We start from the raw sequence: 19,312 nt of genomic DNA on the forward strand, positions 1-19,312 counted from the left end.
CCATTAGATTAGTGACAGTGGATCGAGATTTACGGAAACCATGTTGTTGGTCGAGAAGCATACACCTGCAATGATTAAAAATGTATTTATGCAAAACAATTTCAAATAATTTTGCAGGTGATGAGATCAAAGCTATTGGCCTGTAATTGTCAATCTGAGATTTGGGACCCTTTTTATGAATCGGAGTGACTTTTGAACATTTCCACAATTCTGGAAAACAAGAGGATCTCAAAATTAAATTAAATATAAATTTTAGAGGCTGTAAAATACCAGACTTGCATCCTTTCAGAATGTAGTCTGGAATAAAATCTGGTCCCGAGGTAAAAATGGACTTTAGTCTGCTAAATCCATATTCCATATCAACCAAACTAAAGGTTTTGATTGATAACAAAGATGACCATGAACGATGAGTCTCATCGTAATTAGAATTAAACTCTAAATGTGACCCATCATTATGGTATACGGTTTGAAAATACCTAGCAAATCCATCTGCAATCTCTTCAGAACCTTCAAAATTGATGTTGTTCCAACTCATCGATGACAGTAAGGATTGGCCATCGCGTTTTGAGTTAACGAATTTCCAAAATTTTTTCGGATCTAAAATTATCGACTTTTCACAGTCTCCAATATAGTTCCGATGGCAATCGTAAATCATCAATTAATGAAGAGTAATGCCATTATTTAATTATATGAACATGGCTTATTTTCAATAGTTGTATTTTCAAAAATAAAATATAAATATTCTATTAAAAAAAATATTGCAAAGTAGCGCTATCGTTTCATAAAAACAAATGAATATTTATCTTATGCGCGTTTAGATTAATTTATTGTAAACGGTCGGAATAGCGTAGTCCGTAAGATCTCGACTGGTAATCCAGAGAAACGGGTTCGAGCCACGGCAGCAGACTCAAATTTTTGTTTATAAAAAACCGGCTCCAGCTGCAAAGTGACATATATTGATTATATAAATTAGGTTACACCGAATAATTTATAAATATGACACCAATTTCCAGATTGAAGAGTCTGGCAATAAATACTTACTTACTATAATAATATCTGATTTACCCCGTTGTAACGCATCGGGCTTACGGCTGTCAGGTTACAACGGAAAATTAAAAAATATACTTAAAAATACGAAAGAATGTATCGCTTTTAAAGTTACCGGACCTTTACTATAACACTAAAAAAAAATTAGGAAGCATAGCCAAATTTTAATGGTATATTTTAGTAATTATGAAAATAATTTATAATAGGCTAAAAAAGTCCAAGTTTAGAGAATTATTACTTCCCTACAAAATCGTACACTTTTGAGCAAATTAAACCTAAATTCGGGAAAGAAAATGTCTGGTTTATCAATTTAACTCCTCCTCTATTTACTTATACTATTAATCATAAAAAAGGCCAGTTTGACTTTTAATAAAACATATTAACCATTTAAAAAAATAGGTTCCTCCGTTAATGCAACACAACCGTGGAAAATCTCTTAAATATTATTCGTCTTGAGAATAAATACCTCTTGCATTTAGATTTATCCTCAAAACGACCGTTTCTGACCTGCCTCAGCGGCCAACAGCAATTTGTTTTAAAAAAAACTCGTCACCATTTTGTGACATTGTAACGTGAACAACCAAGTATCATCTCTACAGGTATCCACAAGAGTTCAAGGCATCAGATCTTTAAAAGCCTTCTAACTTGGACTACAACCAAGAGGAGACCGACTCAACTTCAGAGCAACCAAGATAACAAAAACCGCCGTTTATCGCGTTAAAATATTAGTCGTCTTGAGAAAAGATAACCCTTGCATTTGGATTTATTCTCAAAACAATCGTTTTTGACCTGTTTTAGTGGTCAACAGCAATTAGTCTTCGTATCCACTGTTTCAGATCCACATCTTCAATTGAAGTCGTACTTGGATTATTATATAAAAACATTTCAGGTAAGCCAAAAAGGTAGAAAATAATATGATTGTACGAGAATCACAAAGAGCAAGAAATTAATTTATTATTTAATTTAATAGTTCTTTACTGTAAAAATAAAATTAATTCAGAAATACTGGTATTTCAGTATTAAAAAATTGACAATTAAAAATACTTTGGAGCGCATATTAATTAAGCAAAAATACATTGTTACTGATACAGTAAAATATTATACAAAAGAATGTTCATTTTGGTCGATAAAGTATTTTGGGATAAAATACAGACACAGAATTTAAATTTGGCTATTATGTTTAGCCGCGAATATATAATACACGCGAGTATGGACGGTTTGAATGTGCGCGCATAAGATAATCCAATCATTTATTCCAAGCAAGGGGGGAAATCTCAACTTCGTTAAAACGCCCGGAAACTTTCCCAATTATTTTCGTAATATGGTATAGCAAACTTTTCTAATGAACGCACGTGAAAGGAATCTGACAAAAAATCCAATTAAGGCCATAAACGGAAATATACCACCATCGTCAAAATTGGCGCAGCTCAAGGTTACCTCCTCATCCTTGCAAGGATAATGAAATTAATTCACCTCTCGGCCGATTTGCGCTAATCCACCCGCGGGGTGCTTCCTGGGGTCTAATTTTGATTTTTTTACAAGCCCCCAAAACCATCTTGATTTCATCTTGAACCACAGACGCAAAGTTGCGAGTCGATTTGAATTTGGAAATTATGCCAATTGGAAATGAAGACGCTCGATCTATAAATATACCAGTTGATACATACATAAGTTTTTTCTTAGAAAAAATTAAAATAATAAAAAATCATATTATAATAAAAATTATAGAAAGTTCTTTTCTTCTAACAAAAAAGTTTAAGCAATAAAACGTTAAAGAGAATCTTTGGTACTAGGCAAAATAATTATGATTATATGAAAAACAAGCACGAAAAATAATTGTTTAATACTTAAAAAACAAAAAAAAATTAATCTGTATATTAATATTAATAATAGTGATGACAAATGTCGTACTTTAATTCAGTTTAATGTATTCGAAGCGACTTGCAAAAGGACAAAAAAATTAAAGCAATGCTGTATGTACCACTAAAACACACGAAATTTTGATATACCTACTAATTCTATTGTTGCGCAATTTTTTATAATTTCTTATTTTTATTTCAGAAAAGTGTATTTTTTTAATTAAAAAAAATAATTGGTAACATAAAGTCCAATACAAAATTAACGATTTTCAAATCATAGAATTACTTGCCTGCCATTAATATAGTTCACAAAATTTAATTTAAAAAAAATACATAGCTTTATATTTTACCAATACAATGAAAAATTCTATGCTTAAGAGATATGATGATAAAGCGAATTTAAATATAATATACCTTAAATGGTAAAGGCCTAATTGATTTTTCTATTGAAATAATAAATAAGATGAACGAAATCGTAAAGATGTGTCAATGATGTTGTTTAATTGGTTGTTACATTTTTAATGAAAAACCTAAATATGTTTTTTAAGAGAAAAATCAATAAAAACAGCTTTAAATAAAAATTAAATAAAGTAAAAGCAATCTAGATTTAAACGCTTCTAATGCCTTTATTCGTAGATGTTTCAAAAAGTATTTAATTTCATTGGACGAAATACTGATAACACGACTTTTTTTATTAAATAATGAGATTTATTTAGACTGTGATTCAATAACAACTAATTAATAAAATATATCAGAGTAGTATCAAAATTTAATTTCAAGACAACTTATTATTATGCAGTAAGATAATAAATACTTACAATAATAATACATTTGATTGAGAGAGTTCTTTGATCTTCTTGTTCACTTAAATAAATATTTCAAGAGGCAGAAAATTAAAATCAATCAAATTAAAACAGAAGCAAATATATTCACTAAACGTAGACAAGCTCTACCACCACCTCTCCAAATAAACAGAACAGTACCATAAAATGGAAAACAAACGTTAAATATATGGGCTTACTCTAAGCTTAAATTTAATAAACATATTTTGCAACTTATCTCTAAAAGGCTAGCCGCCATTGCGACCCTTATACCGATATTAAATAGAACGTGTGCGCCAACTACAAAAAATAAAATCATTATCCGTTAGCAATTAATCAGACTCATTTTAACATATGTCTGCCTAGTGTAGTAATAACAGTAATATTTTTCAAAATTTCAAGTTATTCAAAATAAAATTATAAAAATAATATATGAAAATCTCAAAAAATCAAAAATAAATAAACATGGTAGCCTACAAATACCAACAATCAAAGAACATTTATCATTTTCATATCAGAAAATTGTATAAAAACCACACTAATCCAGTAATCTCGTGTATGGGAGAGAACGATAAAACGATCCTTAAATTCGAATATAAACACAAATTGCCATAGCACGTTTTGCTTAAGAAGCTAAAGAATGCATATCAAGTTTCAGATCTTCAGCTAAACGTACTTTAATTAGCACCTAATCCATTATTAAATTAAGGTTTTTTTAGTATCTTTACATTCAATTATAACTACCAACGTTATATTTATATATTTATTTTTATTATTTTTTTCTATCTAATAACAAGATTGTAAACGTGAAAATTATTATAAATCAATAATACGTATTATGTTTAGTATAAAATGGTATATTTGTAAAATTTTTTTTTTTTTGAAATAAACGTTTTATAATAATAAAATACATTTATTATTGTCCTCCATCATTTGTAAACTTTATGCCTGCACTACACTCTCTGGAAGTTGGCCAAGGTTGGCCAAGGACGGAGAATATAGTGGATTACTTCGGTCGAGTTCGGTTCTGCCCGCTCTAAAATCTCTCGGAAGTTGTCCGAGGTTACCGAGAACGGGAGATATTAGTGGGGGTAATTCAGTCGACTTGGCCAGCTTCGAGCGCTTCCGAACATTGTCAGCAAACGGACCGAAGTCGGAGCTGCTCTTTCGAGCGCGAGCGGTGAGATACTTCCCCTTTCGCTCTCTCGCGTGTAAATGACGAGAGTGAGAGAGATAATAATATGGTTTTTCGCAAACTGAGATAGAACGAGTAGCTCGGTTTAATTTCAGTATGCACGTAGGCGTCTTATGGTCAACACGCATGACGAGCGCTGCATCGTGGTCACGTGGTCACAAGTTATAATACCAAATGCTTATCGGGGACTTCAACAGACTCTTACTGACATCTTTGAATATTTTAGGGCACCAAAAGGGATTAATTACATTTTTGATAGTATATTCTTTTGATAGTAAATTCTATGATAGTCACAGATGTGGTGTTCGTATTCTGAAGTATCATTTTTATGCCTTATGGCAATTTGCAAAAGCCAACAAATATTTTGCGTAAATTGAATATTTACGACCGAAAAGTTTTCACTGACATTGTATTGGTGAGTGCCCACACAAACTTTTATAATTATCAGTAGCGTAATTTTAATAATATGACAATTTAAAAATTGCGATTATTTGGCACATATTTCGATCGCGCGCAAATACGTCATTCACGGCCGCCGTCCGGACGGCATATGAAATTTGTGGCAGTGTGACCGCTACTAGGAAGTTCAACTGAAGTCGACGACCTCGGTCGACTTCAGTTGAACTTTGGTTCGGACAACTTCCAGAGAGTGTAGTGCAAGTATTACATGTGAAACAATTACAAATTGGTGATGTATATTCAATCGCTATTTTAAAAACGTTTTTAAATACCTAAATATCCGTGTTTAAAATATTATCTGTTATAAATTTAATTACCTAAACGAATATTTTAAACCTAATAATCAACGTAATATTTAAACATTGAAATACATTTATTAATGTTTTTTAAGCATTTTAACATTTGCCAATCATCTATTTATATCACTAATAAAAATTTAAATGTCATGTCGAATTCCTCATTTCTTTCATTGTAAACCTTGTTATACAAAACATAATTATCAGGAATAAATCTATTGAAATTCATTGAAGTGCCCTTTTGTCAATACCCCTTCAAACAGTTTAAAAATATAATAATTACAAAGAAATAATACTTCAATCACAATCCGTTAGCGTTCTGAGTTTCGAAAAAAAAATACAATACAAATTAATTTTTCGTTAAATTATACAATATACATATACATTTAAAAAACTCCCTTATATAATAAAATACATAGAATTCGTGCGCGGTGTAAGGGTGTTGTAGTAGTACGGTAGTTAGTATTAATCTCGCACGGTAGTTTCCAGCGTTCACGTCTGATAATACATCAGTGGATAAACCCGCTAAGCCGTAATGCAATATATTAATAACACGGCATCAAAATACAGTATAATATCATTAGGGACGGCGTACAAACTGGCATAATAGACACGTTATTATACTAGGTACATATATTATCCTGTATGCGGAACGGCCCTTAAGCCAGGAGGCATATTGTCGCCGATGTATCAGCTGAACTCTGATCGTCGAGCAAAACCCCTTTATGTCGTTAGATTAATTCAATATACGCGCGTCACAGTAGCATGGCTACTATGACAGGGAGAGGATGTGCAATGCTTCCGGGCCCTTGTGGCCAAGGGAAAAAATAAAAAATAAGTTTATATTTTGTATGTAAAAAAATATTATTTTGTAGCCTACAAAAAATGAAACAAAGAAAAACGAAAAATGAACATCGTGAATCAAAAAAAGGCTGAACTGAAACTGCGTTTATCTCAAACACAGATGGACTCGCGCATGTTATCAGTGACACAAGAAAGAAAGCAGTTGGATAACTTCAGAAAAGTGTTTCAAATATTGACTGGATGCAATCTTCCAATAATGTTAATTTTGCAATTGAGTCAGGTAATCGCTAAAAGGGGAAAATCATTTACAGATGATGAGTAAAAGGTTGTTTTTAAATTCATTTCAGAAACATATTTAAAAAAAATAATAAATTACCATTATCTGCTAAAACAGTGAAAGATAAAACTGTTAAAAATGTTTTTAAATGTAACCTACGAACAAGTCAGCTATATAAAATTGTCTCCTTATTTATCAATTGCTGTAGATGAGTCATGCAACATAAAAGACACAGCTTTTTATCTGCTATATAACATCTGGGGGTTCAAAAATTTACCGTTGGGATTACTGTCACATGCATAGAAAAATCACCTTCCATTAAATAATATTGAATCAATTGCAACTGACGGGGCAAACATTATGACATGAGTAAAAAAAGGATTCGTTTCAATTTTCAAAGAAAAAAAAAATTACGACGTAGTTACGTTTTACTGTATGTTCCACTAAGAAGCGCATTGTGCACAGACATTTCCAGAAGAAAACATAACTTTTACAAACAGCATTATGGTAAAAGCAAGAGTTCTTAAGTGAAATACATATATAGCAAATATTAATATCTTCTCCTTCACAATGAAGCGCTTTGGAATTTAAGAGGTGAAGTTTTAAAGTGTTTTGCTTCTTGCCTAAAGGTAATTAAAATATTCCTCGATAAAAAGTGCAATATTTTATGGTAAATATCACATAGAATTACTTAATCATAAATTAAAAGGAAAAGAAAATACTACATTTACGATGCCCTAAAAAGAGATCTCATTCGAAAATAAATTGTTACATTTCGCTATAAATATTTTAAAAGGGATCATCGATTAATTTTAAAGAATTGTATATCGCATCAATAGCATCAATATTATGCGAAAATACCAAGAATTAAAAAATGGTAAAAAAAAACCTAGATTTATATTAAATTCGCTCATTGCAGCATTTGCCATATTTGGAATACAATTGCTAGATTTAAGGAATAAATAACTATAGAGCTTCAAATTTGTAGGTTTTGATACTGAAATTAAAAATTTGGAAAAAGAAAATTGCAATTTAATTTTACAACACAAATGGACCGCTCTAAAATATCTATAGAAGATATGTAGGTACTATGATTTGTAATACTTATGCCTTCCGGACTCATATCACTAGTAAAAAAAATTGCAGTTGCTATTTTTACTATATTTTGGTCTACAAAATCTACAGAAGATAGATACTATGATTTTTAATATTTGGAATAGCCTTCCGAACTCATATGACTAGTTAAAAAAATTCAGTTGCTATTTTTACTATATTAGATCTACATACATATGATTGTAATCAATCATTTTCAAACATAAACCATATAAAAATCATTTTGAGAAGCAAAATAACCGATGTGAGGAGATTTTGAGTCGTGCTTGAAATTTAAATCTACTAGTTACATACCAAAAATACAGAAACTGTCCAAATAATTACAATAGCATTGTTCACATCAAATTTATAATTTATATTCTGTAAAAAATTTATAGGTACATATATAATTTTAATAATAAAAAATATTTTTTTTAATATATTTGTATCACTTAAATTCAGAAAGTCATCTTTACTTAATAAATATGTAAACAATTATATAACAGTAAATAATTAATTTAAGCAAACTGTATTTGTAAAAATAGATTTATGAATTTCGAAAAAATTCTATGACATTGTGCTATATTTGGCTCTTTTAATCCAAAAGTTTGCCGACCCCTAGTATAGTCGATGACTAATTCTTGAAAGGGCCTGGGTTCAAATCCTATATCAAACTTGTGTCTTTCACTTTCCATCGTGTCTGGTAGATTGGAATTAGTAATTATAATTTTTATCGATCATCATAGATTAGATTTAGTACTTAAAAATTAGATACAAAAAACTTTAATCTTAAGCTACTCTAACTAATATAAAATATCATAAATCTATAAAATTAAAATTAAAATAAAATATATTTGCTATTTACTAAATGTGTCATTATTTGTGCAGCATTATAAATAACAGTACAGCAATATTTTTCATCAGTCTGTTTAATGATCATTTTTGCAATGAAATATTTAAAAGTTATTATTAGACGTAAAAGCAAGATGAAAATGTATTATATAATCACGATAAAAAAGAGCCGAATATAATACAATCAACATAGTTAATTTATGCACTACTTCTGGCGAAGTATTTATTTTAATCTAATCAATGTTGTTCCAAAGGAATCTGAATTGATAGAACAAATATCATAAAGAATAATAAGGGTGAACTCAAGAAATGCATATTTCAAGATAACGGGCTATTGTTAAAATATACTTACGGGAAATTATTATCATATGTGTTATTCCTTCAAGGATGAGTAGTTAAAATTATTGAATAATTTAAGTATTAAAAATCACGCATTTAAATAAAAAAAAAAAATTTTTATAAACCATATTCTGGAACTTAAGTTTTGTTACTCTTTAGGGTTTAATAAATATTATTATGTTATATATAGGTAGACATAAAATAAAAAGCGTATGTTTGATTTATGCTAACTATACGGCACACTTCGACGTTTAAATCATGTTTTTCGAACGTGTAAAATTTGAAAATCACATTAAAAATAAAGCCGAGAGGCAGTTGAGTTTTCCGTTGGAAAACACGAATCCCCGAGGCAAATTACCACAGTGAGTGATTAGTTTAGAGACTATCCTTGCGGTGGTTAAGGGGTTCGCATCTCTGGAGGGTACCGCCACTCGTCTTTCTCTCTCTCGTACCTTGTAGCCGTGGCGTTTTCCCCTCGAATGAAAGCCTTACAGCCAGTTTCCTTCAATTAAACCGCCGGTAGGAGGCCAAAAAAATCACAGCGGTTATTTTTACATAGCGTAATTTAATCGTCGTCTTTGGTGAATAAATGTGTATTTTTGAAATGAAAAGCTAACCAATTGCTAAAATAATAAACGCCAAGATCCGCGTGAAACTGTTATGAAGTTACTTGCGAGTGAAATAATAAATATTTTAATAACCCTTACCACGTAAAATATAAATTAATGGATTTTAGACTAAATTATGCCGAACTTATATCATATTATTCACGTCACCGGAAGAAACGACTGGTTCGCTTACAAACTGTAACTGCCAAACAATGTAAGTAAAATACACACATATATATATATATATATATATATATATATATATATATATATATATATATATATATATATATATATATATATATATATATATATATATATATATATATATATATATATAAAACCATATAAAACCATATAAAACCATATAAAACCATATAAAACCATATAAAACCATATAAAACCATATAAAACAGTATGTATGGAACGACAGTTTGATTTATAAACGCTTACGCTTAATACGCGCATACCTTAAAAGTATAAGTTATGTTGTTTCACTAAATAATGAATACTCGATACCGCGTAAAATTCCAGCTGGAGTTTCTCAGAGAAGTTTGCTCAGGCTGTTCCTATTTATCTTGTACGATGACGATACAGTTATTTTAACAAGTGCTTACGGTCTTAAAACATTTGCGAAAAAAATTTAAATAAATATTTTGGAAGGTGAAAAATTAAAATCAACCGAATTAAAACAGAAGCAATTATTTTTAAAAAATGTAACAAACTCTGCCACCGCCTCTCCAAAATGACCAAGGCAGTAACGTTAAATAAATGAGCTTACACCTTGACTCCCATATTTTGAAAGTTCGCTCTAAAGGACTTGCCGTCATGGCGGTCCTTAGACAGATATTTAATAGAAAAAGCTCGCATAATATCTAAATATACAAACAATTATTAAGAGCTATTTTATCATATGCCAGTCTATAAATCTATAAAAAATAAAATTTTAATCTATCAACAATTAATTAGACTCATTTAATAACTACTTTTAATTTTTATTTTTATTTTAAACAAAGCTATAAAAATAATATACATATAATACACCTTATAATAATCTTAAAAAAACTGCAAATTAGCCTTCAAATACCAACAATTAAATAGCACTGTCAAAAATAAATAAATTTTAAAAACTTTATAATAGCCTACAAATGCCATTTTCATATAAGAAAATATCATAAAAATATCTCGCTAATATCATAAAAACATAAACTAATTAATCTCGTATATTGATGACTACGATAAAAGAACCCTTCAATTTAAATACAAGCACAACATGGCAAAGCAAATATTGCTTTAAAGACTAAAGATAACAAATCAATAATTCCAATTCTCTAATAAAATGTACTCAAATTATCACTTAGTTTGTTGGGTATCTTTTGCTTAAATTGTAAAAGGGTTTTTAATTTTTTCCCTTTAATTATAACCACAAACGTTTTATTTTATATTTTATCAAATTGTAGCTTTTAACAAACTGTAAACATGAAAATGGTTATAAACCAGTAACATGTATATTATATATAATTATTAGGTATGTAAAATTATTTATATTATTGAAATAAACGCATTAAAAATAATCCATGGTAAATGCAAAAAATAATTGTTTTATTGTCATTATAGAACAAGTATTTTATATCATGTTTTTGTAGACGAAACCGCTAAAGGGTAAATGACTTAATATACAATACATATGTATAATTTATTTATGCTTACACTTTATTATAAGTAATATTTTATACTATATACCAATATAATAAATGTATCTTAAAGAATATTTTAATAAAATCAAAATAAATATATTCTTATAAAAACTTTTTAACTTTTAAACTCCCAATATTTTATATTTCGACTTAATATAATTAATTCCTAGAACACATAATATTACCCAGAGTTTATTTACATTATTTTGTTATTAGAACGAATGGGATATTTTAATAGAATTTCTATATACAATTATAATATTACTAGACATTCTGGAGCAAATGATTTTTCCGAGAATAAATTAAATTTTAAATTACCTTTACAGAAATAATATAAACATAACTTACTATGTTAGACGATATTACAAGAAAAAAAAACTCTCACGAAAAATTACAAGCAGATAATAGATTACAGCTGAATATAGCTCAATATAATAAAATGTTAATTATTCATATACTAAACATTTTATTTTTACATTTATTTGCCTGATAATATATTTACTATTATTTAAAAATTATAATTTATGTTAAGCATTTTTAAATTAGTTTAAAATTACTAAGCCTTTAACAGAATAGTATTTATAATTGCCTTTCCCTAGTTAATTATAGGTAAAAAATAGTAATTATAAATTATTTCATGGATTTAATAATTCTAGAAGAAGTGCAAACAAATTATTTTATCGTCAATAATTTAAAATCCATTCCATGAAATATTTTTCAAAAGCTCAAAAAAGATATATCTTCTTTAAATATCCGCTTTCTTCATTGCGGCAAACCTTAATCACCAAGAATACAAAACAATTCTCGAAAATGTATACAGTGGAAGGACACAATAAAGGTAGATAAATATACATTAACCCCATAATCACTGCTCATTTATCATTCTGTTTGGAATTTTATTTGCCTGGCGTCAACCTTGAAAACTGCATTTTTATTAGCTTTTATAAATGAAGGGCGCATAAAATGTTTATATTTATATTACACACAGAAATTCTATAATATATATATTATTTAAAAAAATGTTTTAAAACATTATATGACAATATGCACTAAATAAAAAAATGACAACCCTATTTTATTTGCTTCTCAGTTTTAATATTTTAATTTATTTTAATTTTGCTCTCAAGACAATAGCACTCCTTCGATTATGTAAGATTAAAATCGGTCATTATCACGCGAACAACCCAACATAATAGTTTCTCTATAGTAGAGAGGCGATAAAACGTAGAGCCGGCGCCTCTTCAGCCGAATAATAAATTCAAATTTGAGTGGACTATATAATGGCGGTGACGCAGTGAGAGCTTTCGGCCGCGGAGCTTTCTGATGGTGTGGGTCGGTGCGAATTTGTAAAGTGGATGTAAAATATGAAGGGAATACGAGCTTGTAACTTATGGGTTATTTGTTCCGCAGAACCGTCTATTTAACACCCGAGAACCAGGGCGATAAGGGATGATAATGACATTGCTCATTGTGGAGAGACGGTCCTTGGAACAAAAGGTAGGCCTTGGGGTTGGGGTAATGTGTCTTGTACTGTCATTTAAGGCTTAGCACATCATCGTTCATTGTGTTGAGAGGGAGAGAGAGAGGCGGCGAGGACTTTATCGAAAATCGACTATCCCACCCCCATTGTGATACTCGGCCAGGGTTAAGGCCATAGGACCTACCAGACTAAACCTTGTTTGCAATATTGAACGATCACCTGCTACTATCTATATTCTATCAAATAAAATACGAGAAGATATCCATAAGTTTCCAGAATTATTTAAAAAAAATATTAATTGAAATAAACTTTGAAACCCACTATCTATTTTTTTTTTTAATAAAGCTCAAGATAGACAGAGATTCTCGATAAACCTTGTCAAAGCCGTGTCAATTTTGTGCAAATAAAAATCACAATGGTTTATGTAGTAAAGCAAAATTAAAACTATGCAAATTATGATGGCGGCGGTTCATTTTTAAAGTTTACTTGGTCATTACGCTGCAATTTTATTATATTTAATAACAATTACCTTGAGCATCGTAAGATAAATCAGTACTTCGAATGAACAACATTAAACATAAAATTAATACTAATATTTTATGTATCGATACTTCATTCTAAATTAGGAAAGTCCACAAATAAATGCGAGATTAGTTTCTCAATTGCTCTTTTTGCTCTCGTGTTCCGCCCCCTCGCTCCGTTCAGCGCCTTCGATTCAATTAAAATATTATTAAACATCCAACAACACTTAAATCGTCGGTAACGATGCTTGAAGTCGTTATAAAGAATTAATGATGTCGAGCGAGGATATGGTGGATAGAGAACGACTTGGAGGATTAACGCAAAGATTCGACACTAACAAAGGCATTGTCGCTTGGCGTATTAATTTGTTTCATGGCTCGTAATAAATTTAAGTGTTTTAATATAATCGCGGAAACCGCCGCGAATTTTGACTAATTCCGTTTGAGCTAATGTAAAACGATTACAACAAAGCGTTTATAATTTAAAATTTGATATAAAAATAATATTATTTAGGGGCAATATATAAAAAAAATACGATTAAACGAATTTAATATTAAAGATGGTTTTATTTTCATTAATATTTTCCATATTTTTCATTCCAAATATTTAAGTGAAAGCACGAGGTTGTTAAAAAAAGGTAATACAACAAAAAATAAAACACTGAAAGAAAGATAATTAAATTTAAAGCTAAAATCTTTCTTACGAAACTTGTCAATACAAAATTAGCGTGAAGCATGTTTATAATATAAAAGCTTTTTTAATTATTGAAACTCATTTAAATGTACACAAAATAAATAAAAAAGATTCACATCAATATTTAACACATTAAATAACAAATAACTTGAAAATGTAATTAAATCGCTGAGTATATACAGCTTTGGCCATAATAATGGGGCACCCCTTCAAATAATATGTAACTCTTTACAAGTGCATAGTATGACTGAAATATTTTAGCAGGTAGTTTTAACCGTAATTCTGAGAACTATATAAAGTAAGTTGTTGTTTTTAATTGCTCACTTGAGTTCTAAGATTTAAAAAGAGATTACAGGTCTCGCTTATGTTCAGTTGCGTGATTTCGGCTTTTTATTGTCGATATATATTTTTTATTTAATAATTTATTTTGAGTATTATATAAACATTTAAAAATGGCAAAAAAACGCGAATTAAATGAAGGTAAAAAGGAGAATATAATTTTATTGCATATTATTGACTGAATATATCGGAAATTATTAAACACATGTGAATAGTTTCACAACACGCTGTTCAAAATGTTTTGAAACGGTTCAACGAATGTAGTTCTCACAAATCAAAGCCAAGAACTAGAATAAAATAAAAGACAACCGTCCAGGAAGATCGAATGTTGGTTAGCGAGTCCCATAAAAATCGTCGAAAAATGTCTTCAAAGATGGCTGCTGAAGTCTTTGCAAGCGTAGGTCCATTCATTTTTTCTCAGGCGGTGAGAAGAATGCTCAAGGATCAAGGACTCAGAGATTTTAAAGCCTGACAACCGTTTCTTTGAGAAATAAATAAAAATCCAAGGTTTGAGTGGGCCCAAGAACACTGAGATTGGGCGAAAGTCATTAGGTCCAGTGAATATAATGTTAAGATAATTTTAAACTAAAATTGGTTGATATAAAAAATTATTCAAAAATTTCTAAAGCAATATTTTTTTAAACAATCATACTATTTTACGATGGCGATCTCTGGTGTAGTACTCGTGCGTCGAATAATATCTAGCTGATTGCGTACTATCTGAAGTCAAATATTATGGCGGAAGCGTTATGGTCTGGGGTTGCATGGCTGCAGCAGGGATATAAACCTGCTAATAGTAGGACTACTAAATATCAAAAATAAGCTTTAAATAAACACTTAATCAGTTTTTTATTCATATTTTCACTAATTTTTTTAGAATATAACACATTTATTAGGGTGCCCCATTATTATGGCCAAGCCTGTACAAATATAATAATATAAATATTTCTACATTTATAAACAAAAACTTCAATATTAGCTTATTTGAGCGATAAGCTGTAAGTTAAACGATTTTTCTATTTTTAGCTTTTCTTTAGCCAAACACGGTTAAAAGCTGTGTATTCAAAACATTTATAAATTGCTACTTTCATTATTCCTTTTATTGAAGTATAGGGTGAATTTTTATGTATATTTTTGTATATGTTTCTATAGAAACATTTTTTTATTATAAATATTATACCATGAAATTTAATACTATATGCTATTAAGTCAAACTTTTACGTGTCAATCAATAAAAAAAATAGTGTCCTTAAAAATTAAACAAATATTTTTTAAGAAGATTGTTTCCTTAAGAACTAAACTACATATCTACTACAATTACGTCTTAGATAGATCTTGATCTTTTAAAAATTTGCAATAGTCAGCAATAATATATTTTCACTAAAAAATAAAGATGTCTCTTAAATAATGATATGTAAAAATGTTGGTTTAGATAAGTATAGATAAATGTTACAACTTGCGATATGATGCCCTTTCAACGTGATGTTATATTTTAGAAGATGCTTAGATGTCACATCATTAATTTCAATACCTTATACATGACACTTTATATCTCTAATTTGGAATCCGGAATAACCAAATTTAGAAAAGTTTTTTGAGTTACCTTTATTTGGTGTATAATTTTTTTGTGTATAATAATATAATGTATTGCTTATTTTTTGAGCATCGTGACGCATTGGAATAATCTGTTAAATCACGATGGTCTTAATTTAATATTTGTTTCAATTGACATTTCTTAAAAGCATAAAAATATTGTCGATAAATCTGTCTTGAGATTGATAGAGTCGATTATTGAGCATATTTATCAACATCAAATCTAATTTGCGATTCCTAATCTTTAGTCACAACAAAATTAATAAGAAATCATATATGCGGTCATTATAAGGACATCTGGTGTTTCGATATATATTGAAATCGGTCAGTCGCCCGTAAAGTTTAACCGGAAAACGTTTCGGTTCTCGCCCGGTCGTCGTCTTAGTTAAAGATAAGAAGTTTCGGCTTGGATTTACTAAATCTCCGTTTAATTCAATCTCGGTCGCGGTTTTAATTAGTTTTCACTGCCAGAATGGGATGGAACAAAGGCGCCTTTGTATGTAAATGACAGAGTTGCGAATACGGCAGCGGCGCAAAGAAGGACTTTTTGTCTACAGGGGGTGGTCAAAGTTCAACCAAACTTTAGCATCGCAATACCTAAACTTCAAGTATGAATAACGCATTTTCATTTGCAAGACAAACGCGGTGATTTCTAAGGTGTCCGGGACATTCTTCATCAACAATTCTTTGCCGCATATATTGAAAATATATATATATTTTGGATATATGTGAACATATTTACTTATTTTTATATGATATTTAAAATAATGGAAATAAACAACAACTATGCTATTTGGAAAGAAATAATACAGCAGACAACTGTTATTTTGGAAACAATAAACTTCATGCTGTACAATGTATTAAGCAAATTTTAAAGCGCAACAGTTTGCAGATTGGATTAGAAAGAGCAACGATACAGAAAAGAGATGAAATTGCACTTGATGTTGTAAACCAATTAATAAGGAATTCTGATTTTTTTATAGATTAAAAAAATGTATGCTTTATCGGGTTTTACGTATTATTTTAACATTATCTTAATAAATGTTTGCCATTTATTATCTTGTACAAAAATAACTTTAATAACTTTACCAGAAAACCATTTAATATATAGATTTTTAAATGGTTTACAAAATTAAACATAGGTCATCTCAGATTTAATCGTACTAGAGCTCAAAATGGGATGAAAATATGTGATAAATCGAATATAATGAGATATTTAGAGATTTCTCAAAAAATGAACTACCTAATATTTAATAAACTAACGATGCTACTTTTAAGCAGTAGCAGCTTTGCACAGATATTATGGAGCTGACAACCAACTACCATAGAGAAGACATAAAAGTATTTTTTACAACTACCGTAGGAAAGGAAAAAATTGTATATAAAAAAATTGGCGCTTTAATTATATTAGTTTTTTATGTATCTATACTAACAAAAAAAAAATATTGTAACCACGTTAATTATATTTAGTAAAAATTTACAGAAAATAATTAAAAAATCATGCATTCATTATACTTTTAACTTAGCTTTTTTTTAAGTAATCTCATGTAAGCTATGTTGAACATATGTATATAAGCAAATTTTATTTTATATACTACACAGTCGTAAAACACTACATTGAAAATACGCATTTATTGTGATAAAACGCGTTAAAAGCGCAATAAACAAAAACTCTCGTAGTCTTTACGACTCGCCAAAAAGTGCAGTTGTACGCGACAACGGCTGTTCGGTGCATTAACAAACACAAAATAATAGTATTATCCATTAACAAGGCAGACAGCCTGTAGAATGTGCTACCCGGAACGACCTTTTTAAACACCAACGGTCACGCAACGATTATTGAAAGAAAGACAGAATTTAATTAAAATGCCCGTCATAATTATTGCACGCGTCGAGAGAAGTCAGAGAAAAGAAATATCTCCGTCGTTATCAAGTGTATGTAAGCACACATCGTTCACTTCTATTCAGAATTTACTTCCGACGGAAACCTTTAACCAATAAGTTTTATCATTCATACACGAGAAATCATCTGAACTCGCACCAAGCTACGTCAGATATCAAGACCGAGAAAGCAGCCACTTCCCTCTTCACGTCAGTTTGATTCAATACCGATCTTCAGAAACGACTATATTCTACAATAATACAAGAACATAATTTATTATATTATTAATTGTAATTATACAAATTGTTCGTAATTTAAATTGTTATTTAATCATATTACTTGATGTCGATAGTTTGTGTCAAATGGCGGGGGATTTTGGACTCTCACTAACGTAAACTAACGTTTACGTTAGTGAGAGTTTTGTAGTAAATTAAAAAATAAATCATTTGTATGAAGTTAAAAAGTACAACATAAATGTGTTACATGATTTAATTGGAAAATGCTGCCCTAATATATGATAAATGCGTAATTATGTCTGAGGAAGCATCCTGTACAGGTTGGTTGGCTGGCCAAGGAAGCTTTTGCACTATCTGCGGATTCCCATGTTTTGGTTTCTCTCAGTAAATCTCATTTCAATTGTGGATTATTCGGTAATCTAGCAATTCTATGCCGCGGATTCGAACGGAATAAAGCGCTTAATAACTTACTCGAGGCAACTTTGTCTTATTTCCCAATTTGCGTTTACGGAACGAAACACTATTATATATATAATATATATATACATACAGTAGTAGTAGATTATAATAATATTTTTAAGATAATAATAAGTTTAAATAAAAACATCGTTCACAATATATTTGATATTATATTATATAATAGCTCTTAATTTTTTATTTCAGTATTTTATTAATATCGTACGCAAAATTAAACTGCGATAAAATATTCTCGCAATTAAAAATAATGTACACACATGGGCATACTTTACGTAAGCTTTGAAAATGTATTATTTATTGATAATTGCAAGTCAAGAGCCTTTTAATAATATGGAATAATTACGTTGTTGATTTTTTTATGAAATAAAGCTCTTATAAAATAATTCTATGAAAGAATTTTCATGTTAATTTTAATGATCTAAATGAGGGGGCGATGTACATAGTATATATTATATATCGAAGGGCTACAAAAATGTGACACGTAAAGAAAGTTGAATACTAAAAGAAAGAATATCAATTTAATTGTGTAGGCAGATTTAGAAATAGAATAATTAAATTTGTAAAAAAACATTAAAATTACAGTTGTGCCTAGAGTTTAATTCGCTCAAATTACTCATACATCAAATTAATCTTCCCCATTGAAATGAATTAAAATACCATTAATCCATTTCAAAGTGAAAAATTGAAATGATAAATACATACTACCTAAATTAATGACAAAATTTATTTTTAAGTTCGTATATC

At 29.4% G+C, this 19,312-nt stretch overlaps 1 long non-coding RNA gene across 1 annotated transcript in view; it reads left to right on the forward strand.

Moving 5' to 3' along the window:
* The window catches only part of LOC148230820 (uncharacterized), a 57,592-nt gene that overhangs the window by 1,483 nt on the left and 36,797 nt on the right, over positions 1 to 19,312 (forward strand). The window lies entirely within an intron of this gene.

The sequence above is a fragment of the Plectrocnemia conspersa genome, unplaced genomic scaffold, assembly GCF_051122295.1.
Source record: "Plectrocnemia conspersa isolate PC_06_02 unplaced genomic scaffold, ASM5112229v1 ptg000010l, whole genome shotgun sequence".
NCBI lineage: Eukaryota > Metazoa > Arthropoda > Insecta > Trichoptera > Polycentropodidae > Plectrocnemia > Plectrocnemia conspersa.